The sequence below is a fragment of the Oxyura jamaicensis genome, chromosome 11 (assembly GCF_011077185.1).
Source record: "Oxyura jamaicensis isolate SHBP4307 breed ruddy duck chromosome 11, BPBGC_Ojam_1.0, whole genome shotgun sequence".
Lineage (NCBI taxonomy): Eukaryota > Metazoa > Chordata > Aves > Anseriformes > Anatidae > Oxyura > Oxyura jamaicensis.
Window position 1 is genome coordinate 12,741,252 of NC_048903.1, and position 11,568 is coordinate 12,752,819.

General features: G+C 37.9%; 1 long non-coding RNA gene across 1 annotated transcript in view; it reads right to left on the bottom strand.

Moving 5' to 3' along the window:
• Positions 1–574: 574 nt before the first annotated feature.
• LOC118172786 overlaps positions 575–11,568 on the bottom strand; it is a 31,497-nt gene continuing 20,503 nt past the window's right edge. Inside the window, exon 9 of the long non-coding RNA XR_004753858.1 lies at positions 575–1,654. This is a non-coding gene — a long non-coding RNA (uncharacterized LOC118172786). The remainder of the gene's footprint in view (positions 1,655–11,568) is intronic.

The window sequence follows — 11,568 nt, forward strand, 5'->3', positions numbered from 1 at the left end:
GGTATAATAAGGAACTCTAACTCTAGTAGCAAATGAATGTTTAGCATACTGATAGATATTCAAACACTAATTTTTAACTAGATGAGGGTGAACCCTTAAAAGGTTTGGATCTGCTGAAGGCTCACTTGAGAACACCATTAAGTGTGTTATATCTTGGAGCAATCCAACCAAGGAACATTAAAGAATCTGGAAAACTGTGCATCTTTCTTAACAGAAATGGTGTTGGCTTTGCAGCTGGGTCCAAACGTAAAGCAATTAAAATGCAAAAGGAATTTAAATATTTTTTTAAAATGTGGGGGAAAAAAGACCCCCAACAACTACCCTTTCCTGATTACTCTTTCCGATGACTTGCAAAACAACAGATACTTAATGAGATGTGTTCACCTGTGACATGTACAAGAAAACTGACTTCTTTGAAGATACCTCAAAGTCTGAGAGTTAAAAGAATATTATGCAATAGTAAAGCTTTTGCCTTTGTTTTATGCTTTTCTCTCTCCCTTGTTCTTTTTTTTTTTTTTTTATTCTTTTACTGAGCAAGTCTTACGTGCAAAAGACATTCCTTCAAAATGACAGTCAACAAGCAAAAATACCAGTATTCTGGACCAGCTTTGAAAATATTTTGTTCTTTAAATTTTATCTCCAATCAAAAAAGTAAGCAATTGGCATTATAGTCTTTCAACTTCCCATACGTTTGTATCAATACAAAGCTTATGCCGTATATCAGCATGTACATCCTTACCCTGCAACAGAAAGCATGGCTGGTGTGACAAATCCACTCTTCCTTGAAAGTGTGTGTGCTCAACTGCCAGAATAAGATCAGTATCACTTTGCATATCTGCTCTGTTGCACTCTTAAGTACTGTGAATATTGATGAAAATCTCTTTGTCGGATGGCTGACTGCTTAAATTCATCTGATGTTCTTAGCTTGTAGTCATTTGGACAATTAATGTTAATCTTGCAACCATTCAAAGAAAGGGTCAAAGCTAGGACAGAGGGATCTGTAAATTACAAGAGATCTGCCTGACCGGGACACAGAGCTGCTCCCTGGGAAAAAGAGAAGCACGGCTGTGAGAAAGGGCGTGCACGTTGCTCTGCCCTCGCCATCATGATCGATGGGCTGATGCTGCTCTTCCAGGCCCTGCGTCTCTTATCCTTGTGCCCCTGGGACAGGGGAGTAAAGGTTGGTTGTTTCTCATTGAGGAACCACTGCACATCCCTGCCATGGATTACTGGTGAGCCTTGTCACGTAAATGCACACTGCTTAGCTTTGGGGGAAAAATAAAATAGGGCCTACAGTATGTTGTTTGTCTGCTTGGTAGTAAAACATAAAGGTTTCCATAGTCTGGAAATGCACAGAGCATACTTGAAATGTGAGAGACAGAAGCTGAGTACCGTTGTAGCTCTAGTGACTTTAAGCTCCTTCTGCCAAACCATTATTGGGTCAAGTGCCTAAAAGTCAGAGGGAGAAATTCTAACCCCTCGCATATTACTGCATCTCTGATGTGAGCAGAAGGAGGAGATAAACCAAAAACATACCATGTCCCCACAACCCTCTGGTTTTCTGTAGTCTTCACTGGTGAAGAGGTGGTGAGGATTGACATCATCTTCACTGGTGAAGAGTGACTGAGATTTTTATTACAATGATTCTCCTCTCCTGTAATAATATAAAGGAAATAGCAGTTAAAATATTTTTCTTATTGACTTCAAAACAGAAATAGGAACACAATGTATAGTACAGGGCACGACAGAAAGGCAAAGAGAGTTGAGATAATTCCTAGCTGTGCTGTTCCTTTGGATCAGGAATCAATAAAGATCTGTGAGCAGGAATTTCATTCACATACTCTTTATTCCTGGAAAATAATACCAAAATGCACCACTTACAATGTTTCCCCTCATTCCTTTCATAGCCTGAACTGAGGATTTCTCAGTAGTATGTGCTGCACCTATGGATTTGACAGAGAGAACAAACACCTTTGACTCAGGAAAGATAATTTTTATGTACGGAAGAACTAAAAAATATCCCCTTGAAATTTCCTTAACAAAGTGCTTTCATTGGAATTCACTCAAAAGAGATGCAGAGCTCAACAGCAGTGCAGAGAACTTTTTCTGGAAGCATTCTACAACATAAGAGAAATTAAACACTTTTGTCTGTTTGCAGGTGCTTCCAGCCATCAGGAAAGCAGCAATGAACGCTATTGTAGTTATTGAAAAACAACAAGCATTTTACTCTCTCTATTAGTGCGCTATTCAGCGTAAGTTAACAAATTCGTAATTTTTAAAGATCTTGGGACCTTGAAAGTTCGAGGCAACTTTCCTTTAGAAATGGAAATACGTTCTAATTCATACTGATGTTTGACAGACTGGCGGTCAATTAGGAAATGCAGAACATAAGGAGAATGCAAAAAAAAAATACATCCTTCATCTGTTTTGACAAGTGAAGTTTAAATTATGGATAACATACTTGTAAATATACTGTTGTGTCTTACAAACCTGACTTACTTTTTGAGGTTTTCTGATAGCTCTTATTGAGTCTTTTCTTCTCAGAGGCAAAAAGAAGGCAATATATATTTATATATATATTTTTGTAATATCAAAGTTTAGATCAGTCAAGTTTATCTGTGATTAACTAACAATAAAAAAGGTTGTGTAAAACTGAAATTCTGTTCTTGACACACAGTAGAGTATTTTCTTCTTCACAGCCAACAACTCCTCTCCATGAGCTAAACCAATTATTATCAAATCATTAAAAAAATACATTTGCTACTGAATTTCATTTTAAAAGTTGAGCATAACAACAGCAAAACTAGACTATTAAATAAATCAAAAGTGCAAATGATGAATTAAAAAATATATCACCTCATACTTTCTAGAACACTATCTACTAGAAGTATTTTATGTATCTATCCCACAATAGAAATGTTATTCACAAACATTTTGAGAGAAAGCATTTTTTTCTTCCCCTGCATGATAAGCTATGGGTAGGACATGACCTTAATTCTTAACACAAAGTAATCACGTCACTCATTTCTGACAAGGAATAGCCACCACCAAAGCTTAATTTTTCTTTATCGGAGCACAGTTTCGTTTTAGCTGTAACTTAATATGGCTTTGTATATTATGATTAGAGATGGGATTATTTGTGTAGTTAACATTTAACAAAAATGCAAGTGTTGTGCTGATTTGGGAACTCATTCATGCTGTATGTGCTGTTATTGTACCACTTTAACAACATGAAAGCAATGCAGTCCATTACTGTGACTCTGTAAAAATGTGCTGTGCAAGAACAAAAAAGTCTTTCTTCCAATGCCCCAACCTGTACTTAACCCATGAGAAAACATGGAAGATAATCTTTATCTGAACAAAGAACACATTAATTTCAACCATAATGCTGTATGCTATGATGCAAACAGGACTCAGTTTCCAGCTCTGAGTTCAGAGCAGGTTGGCGCTCCACCTGGAACGAATGTGTCATCAACAGAGTTCATCGCAGCTTCCACAGCTAGTGGTTTACAGTATAGTGGTTTACAGTATAATTTCTCTATTGCTTCTAAGAAAGCTGAAATGCTGTACTGTTTGTAATGTTAAGCATTCTTTTCAGAAGCCAGATTCAATTGCAAGCGCTTCAAGTCTCTACTTCCCCATTTTTAATTTTCAGTTCCTTATGACATTATTTTAAACATCTATGATGCATGTGCTTTTCCTCAGATAAATGTAGACCAAGAAGAATGTCTGTTCTTCAGTTGCTAAAAATCAAGCTGATGGAGATGAAGGAAGAGCCCTGATAAATTTATCTTTTCTTATATTCTAGAACATATACTTCTATATTGACAACTAACAGTATGAATCTTGCAGTTTCAGCAGCAAACTAGAAGTTCCCAGCATTCTCTCCCACCTTTTGAAAAGTTCAGTGGGTATAAAATGTACTTGAGTGAAATCAGAAAATCTGTTCCAACTATAATTTCTGAAGTTTCTGAAGACGTGCTTTATTATTATAACATTTTCACTATTTTCTCTTTGCAGTTTTCTGCGATACAGATAATTGGGAGCTGAGTAACAATAGCAGTGTTTAATGGACAGTATGGAAAAGCATAAGAAGTGCTTGTAGGAATTGTAGGAATAACCACCAATTTGGTGGAGAAATCAGGCAATCGGTGCCTTCATATACGTTCACTGACAGTTCCTTTTTTTTTTTTTTTTTTTTTTTTCTCCCCTCTCCGTACCTGGATAGAAATCAAGAGCTCATTTTCTTATAAAAGTGATTCATAATAGCAGCAAGATGAAGAGAACTGTGCTGATGACTGATCTTAATATATTAAGTGTTTGCAAGGATACTGAGCTGTCTAATGTACTTAGTTATAATCAGATGATAACTACTGAGTTTAAGTACTTTAATTTACCTTGGACTACGTTTCATGTGCTCCATGATGCAGTTGCTTTTATGGAAAGAAATATAAATAATAAATCAATGTGAGGACATCTATAAATTTAGCAGAACAGAGATATTAGGAAACCTTGGTATCAGCTCCATTTTACATTTTCCAGTCATTTTCAACTAAATGTTTTCTATCAGGAATTGTGGAAGGGATATAGAGAATGGTTTCAATTATGATATGTGTTTATCTATTTAAATATCACAGTTTTCCGGAAGCTACGGTCCAACACTGGAATCTATCCAGTAATCATTTGTTAAAACTATTCAAGGGTTTGAGAGCAGCAATCATTTATCTAAGTGAAGATTGCAAAATGCATTTTTATACTTCTTCAGGTTCCTAATGGTGTGGAAATGGAAATTTTCATTTTTGCTCCAGCAAATATATATAATATCATTAATGATCACCTTCATTGCCTTGTTACTTGTGCTTCTACCAAATCTCAACTAATACCTCCTGGCCAAGAACCAGCAATTCCAGTTCCAAATAGATTTACTAAGATGTTCTTACTATGAGACTCCCCTGGAAGTCAGATTTCAGCTCCAGGGGAGCTGAAATATTTGAATATTTGAATATTTTCAATTTGAAAATATTCAAAAAGAAAACCACAATATCTGCATCTGCTAAATTCTTAGCAAGATGGCAATACTTGCATGATAACACCATGAAAATGTGCATGACTGAGAGGAGTCTTGCAGGGATAGGTGTTGCCAGATGTAAATGAACTGTGTATTAACGGACTGTGATTCCCCAGCTAATGAAAGCAGTTATGTTTATAAAGTATCAGAGCACAGCAGAAATCACCAAGCCTTAAGTCTATAAATATGCTTGGAAAAAAAAAAATCAAAAAAAGGAGATTTTTGATACTAATAAAGCATATTTTTTAGGATATTTTTAATATCTATATATTCTTAATAGCTAAAGGAAATTCTTTCATATATATACAGATAAAACTTTTATCTATACTTATCTGCCAGTTGTGAAAGTAATGTCTCATAAATTAGGCAGCCAACAAATCATACTATCATACTATTAGGTAACTAACTACATACTATTAGGTAACTTACATATTTTGAAAAATGAACTAAATATATATTTTTAGTGATTTGAATTAAAAGAAATGTTGCATGACATTTCCATTAGAAGGAGGAGATCGAGTTATGGTCTCTCGATAAAAACAGCTACTGGTCTAACGCTAGCACTGGTAGCAACGTAGATACATGGCACTCCAGGCCAAAATGGAAAGCTCTGCTTCCCTGGTTAGATTTTTATGTGCAACTAATACATTTCTGCAGGAGCTTAAATCGAGCTTTATCATACATCATACACCCTGTTCTTGTAATTCCTACATCTGTGATATCTCATCTATTTTTATAGAGACTTAACTGAGTGAATTTAAAGGTCAAGGAATTTTCACCTCGAAGTGCAGTACGGATTCTTGTGTGGTAAAAGAGAAAAACAGTCTAATGAGAAAAAAACCTGACTAAGTGAGCTAAAATAAAAACCCATTCTCTTCTGAATTAGATTAATTGATGAGATTATATTTGCAGAGGTAAGTACTGAGGCTAGGACCTGTTCTTTAATCTTCTAGAAGAATGTGATGAGTGGGTGTTAATTACCATTCTACATGCTCTCTTCTGCTTGTAAGAGGTTGATAAGTAGAATGTTAACATTTGTTTCCTACTTACATTTTATTGTCTGCCCAGTTTCTACATTATTCATTTGGCTGTGTTATGTTTTGAACAGGTGTATTTTTAGAAAAGAGAAATATGAATGTGTTCCCCTTGCTGCTGGACAGACATTTAGATCAAGACTAATATTCTAACATCCTTTTATATTACGTAATGAAATGTAACAGTATTTATAATTCTCATTTAATGTAAAAGCTTCAACTATCACAAAATTCTTCCTCTAATTCATATATAGTGTTAATTTTTGTCACAGATAAAAACAGACAATTCATTCACAGAGTATAACTAATATAGTTTACAGCTAAACAAGTGGCAAACTTCAGCTTTATAGTTTGGACTCAATAGTGGAGAAACAGTGGAGAAATAGGAAAAAGTCTGTTTCCTCAAGAGAGTGGTACTTTACCAGCATCAGAATAAGGAGCACACAGATACGCGCACACACACCTTTATGCAGAATTAACTATGCTTTTTCAAAATTTTCAAATGTGGATAAAATATTTAATTACAAAGTTCACTACCTGTTCCAACAGATTTTCACCATCTTTTAACTAACTTTCCAAACACTTACACTTAGTGAAATGCAGGGGCAAAATAATAAATTACCTGAAAAATAAATTTAATGGCCAGCCAGTTTACTGATGTACTAAATTATTTTTCATTATACACTTCTTGGTTTTTATATTGCATAGAAAGACCAAATAAAGGTTCATAGTGAGAATTAGTTTTACTCAGGGAGAGAGCGGTAGCAGAAAATTTAGAACTGAAAATATTGTGAGCAATACAGATTAAGGAATTCAGCAGTAAACTTTTAAAGGCAAGTAGACAGCTCATGATACGTGCTTGAAGGTTTTGAAACTTCAACTCTCACAGCCTTAAATAAAAATAAAGCATTTGAATGAGCATTAAATATATAGGATTTGATTTGCAGAACAATTTGTACATCACCAATCCAGGACACTAAGGAGGGACTGTTGGAAAGGGATGTTCTCCTCCCATCCCTCATCCTCATCCTGCAGGCTGTCCTCTCTTGCTTCCAGTCTAGAGTGTGTAAAATCATGTTCATACAAGGAAAGTTACCCTCTCCCCACAAAGCCAAAACCACAGCTGAGGTTAAACAAAACAGCAAAGGAAGAGGAGAAACCCTCTGCTATCGGCCTTTCCGTCTGAAATTGCATCCTGCCTGCTACTTCAGGGCACCCACACCTGCAGCCATACTCCTCCCGGTCCCTTCCCTGGTGCTCAGCCCTGGCCCCACTTGGCACTGGGGGCAGGTGATGGAGCACACAGGGGCACCGTGCGATGTCACCTTCACCAGGCCCGGGTGTCCCAGCAGTGTAGTAAGTGTATCATGGAGGCAGGCACCTACAAGGTCATCTGACAGCCAGCAGCTCCAGCAGAGGCTCAGCTCCAATTCAGCCTCCACTTGATACTCCTCCTAGTATTTGAACTACCCCACTCACACACCTTGCAGGGTTTCTACAGCGCGGCATCTTGAGCGGTGGAGATACAAACTGGGTTTTTGACCCACAGTGCTTCTGCTCAGTGGTAGGCGCCTCACGGCAGCTCCCGCTCTGAGAAGATCTCGGAGAGGCTTTTCTGAAAAGGGCTGGACTGGAGCCAGAATGAATAATAACTTGTGTAGCCTCAGAGCACTGCTGGAGCCACTAAGTATTAACAAACAGAATTAACATTTACAGGTTAAAGATCTGTTTGGTCGGTGGTTATTTTTCAGCATTAAATATAATTTATAGCTGGCTGATTTATGGGCATGGAGTCATTTAGGATATTAAGCAGTACCTAGTAGCTGCTTCATAGCTGCTGAGCAGCTTCAAGTCTTCCGCTCAGCTCTCTGTGTCATCCCTCTTAAACAAAGGGACCATTAATAAACTGCTCTGCACAGAACAAGAAAGGACTGAGTACTGCAGCCTCATTTCAGAGGTAATAGACTTAATAATGAACAAATGACACTGGCATAGTTTTAGGCTATTATTTTCAGTAATGTATGTGCCTTGCTATAGCTCTGTATGTGGTAAGCCCAGCTCAAGAAAAACATTCCATGGTTATTCACATCACAGTCTATTTTGTGATACTTTTCTGTAAAAAGCTCCAGACAAAAGCTTCCAAAGGACTACGTGCCAGGATCAGAGTCAGTTATTACTTAAGAAAATACCACTGAAATCGATGAGAAATGTTGCAGGAGGGGGAATAAAAAGTGGGAAAGTAGTATCTCAGGGTTTCACTCCACATACAGCTTTAAAAGAAAGATGCAAACCATGTTCATCCTTTGCTTTTTGTGTATTGCTTTAGTACAATAATTGAGAGAAAAAGAGAGAGGAAGAAATGCCTATATCAGATTTTCTTATAAACCTATAATCCTGGCAGACAGTACAGAAAACTCTGAAATTACCAAATATTTCAAAGGTACTTTTGGGTATGTGCTGAGTGAACTTTAAAGCACCTCCTGGGATCTGCATAAGGATTTATGGTAGTTATTTGAAACCAAACTAAATATAGAGGTTTTGCATAGTTCCAATCCCAAGTCAGACTGTGCTGGCAGTTCAAGCTGGGATCTCCTTTGAGCTTTCAATTTTGTTTGAATCTGAAACTCTAAGCAAAACTCAGGAGATGCAAACACATGCAGACAGCTTCCCCCAAAGTGCTAACCAACTTGTGAACCAAAGCCCAATTGAACTCCAGTCTATTTAAAATCCTGCAGGCAAACACTTAGCTCAGAACAGTTCTTTAGTCACTTAGATACATAAGTGGAAGATAAAATGCTAGTACAGCATCCAACCACACAAAAGTTTATTTAGAGAACAATTAGAAATCTTTGTGCTCCATGCAAGACAACTCAATGAAGGGCATCGTGTAACCTCCTCAAACACCTCTACAGCTATGTTAGTATCTGTAGGCTGCCTTTGAAAACCAGACCATGCCCATAACCCCTGCACTGCCCATCTCCATTCTTGTACATCTCTAAGATGACCCAGTTTTACAGAAATCTTGGGTAAGGGCTATGATGACCGTCTTTTTCCTGGTATCAGCTGCCAGAGCCATAACTTCTATGGTAATACATCAGTTATAACTACAGCCAAAAGAGCTGTAATGCTGCCAAAAACCTCCCTAGGAAACTAAAATCCTGTTAATAAAGTTTTTCATAGGAAACTGGAAAGAGGTGATTTGAAACTAGGATGCTTTCATTGTGCCTTGCCAGTTAGCCATAACCTGGTAAGCTGAGGACGCAGTAGCCGCATGCATGAAGAAGGCAATGAACGTTAACAGATAGGCAGTGCAGTACTAAAGCTATACAAGAGGACCATCAGGCAAGAGCCTGTCTCACACCGAAGAGGACAGCTGCCCAGTGACTGTTCAGTTCAGGCAAATTAATAAGTGTCTGAAACATCAGTATGATCAATCACTTACATACTGTTTTGCTGTATCTGTACAGTTTATTTACTTATTACCAAGGATTCCTGCTGTCCTTTGCTTTGTCCCCTACATGGTTGTCCTGATTGCATGAAATAACAACTCTTGCTTTAACAAAGACTGTACATCACACAAAAGCACTCAGATGCCTTAGATAGCTAAAAAAAATTAATTTCATGATGTAAACTGTTGCTGCTACAGAAATATGCAATATTTGCAAACACCCAGAAAGTAAAGAAAGGCCCAAGGAAAGAGAGAGTGGCGTGCTCGCTCTGCAAGAGAAATTCCCAAGCCTGGGCTGGGACGAACCTACTGAAGCAAATGGACGTGGGTCTCCAGAGAGCAACAGAGGTATAATGGCCATTGCAAGAGGCAAAGCAGAGATACCCGGTTTGAGGCTTCTGAAAAAAGAGCTCAGCCTGAAGGTTACTATATTACTGCCATTCCTTAGCGATAAGTGTAACTGAGAGGATCACACCACAGACACCGCCTCATCCTCTGCTACCCGTTTTCAGACGGAATCTATCTTCAGGGCTAGGGTTTGAGCTACACTTCTGATGAAGGCTACAACCTTAAGAACAGTTACAAAGCAAAATTCATTGCCATCATAATTACCATTCCTCTGTTAACAGATGGGCAGCTGAGACAACGAGGGTGTTATTTGTTCAAGGTCACAAAGGAAATCTATGGCAGAACCACGGTTCAAACACAAATCTCTGGAGTCCAAACCAAATGCTTTAACCACAAAGCTATTCTTTTTTCCTCAAATAGTCCAGCTGGCACTTCACTTCCTGAGTGCAGCAGGTAGGGGCTGACATTCCAAGTCCTTTCAATTGATATTATTAGCATAGAGCAACAAAGACATGTGCAGTGGAGTATTGGCAGCCAAAGGGATAAGTGATGATTGTAAGATAAAGTGTTTGTGTTTCTAGCCATCTGTTTGCAAATAATCCAAATTATTATTTTTAGGAGTGCTGATTCTGTCATAGCTGTATTTCTGGTGTAGGGTAGCTCACTTCTCGTAGTGAATGGCTGAGAAAAACATTTGCTGCTACTTGAAAACAGAAACACAAAACTTTCTGTACTTCTAATGCATCCTGCTGATAAAATACAAGAGCTTCACATCATCAAGTTTCTAATTAAACATAACCACAAAATCTGGATGACAAAAAATAACATGGTACATTAAGAAAGCAAAGGTGCAGATGATGCATACAGGATCTTAGAATGCAGAAGATTTTGCTTTCTAAATTTTAAATAACTCATGCTGGAATTACCTTCAAAAGATAATTAGTTTTCATAAACACTATCCCTCTCCCTCCCCATGCAAGGTACCTCGTGCTGCCTTGCTTTCCCCAGCACTCACACAAACAACTATATAGTTCCTACCAAAACAAAACACTTGAGCATCCAAGCAGTGTAACGGATATTAGTCATGGCTCCTTGCTTGCTATGGGAAAATAACAATAGCTGCAAGATAAGACCAGATGAGAGCAAGGAAGGATTGGCAGCTCAGAAGCAAGTACAGCTGCAGCAAAGAAGTCTCTATTTCCAGGTGTGTGGAGCAGCTTTCTCACTTGCAGAAAAAAAAAAGGCAAGGCATCTCTTCTCCACCCAGAGGTGAATGAAGCCAGCCCAGTGGCTGAGGATCAAAGCGGGAGGAAGAAGGGAGGTCCCTAGACCTAAGTGACTTTTGTTGGGAACTTTTCATAAAACAGACCTTTTTCATGGAATATTACAGGTCTCCTCCATGGTAGTTAGTTGAGCATTCCCCCACAGTACCATAAACTCCATGAGATTGTTTCATTCTATTAGACTGAGGTACTAATGTATGTGTTATAAATCTATAAAGTTAATGCCAAAACAAGTTATACATTCTGATTTATTGTCTGCTTTGGCTCAAACCAACAGGACTATACATTGGGGGGGAAGGCTGGGGTAGCTAACATGGAGGAGACTTTTTATCAAATACATTAGTACCAAAATCTAATAGAATGAAACAATCTCATGGAGTTTATGGT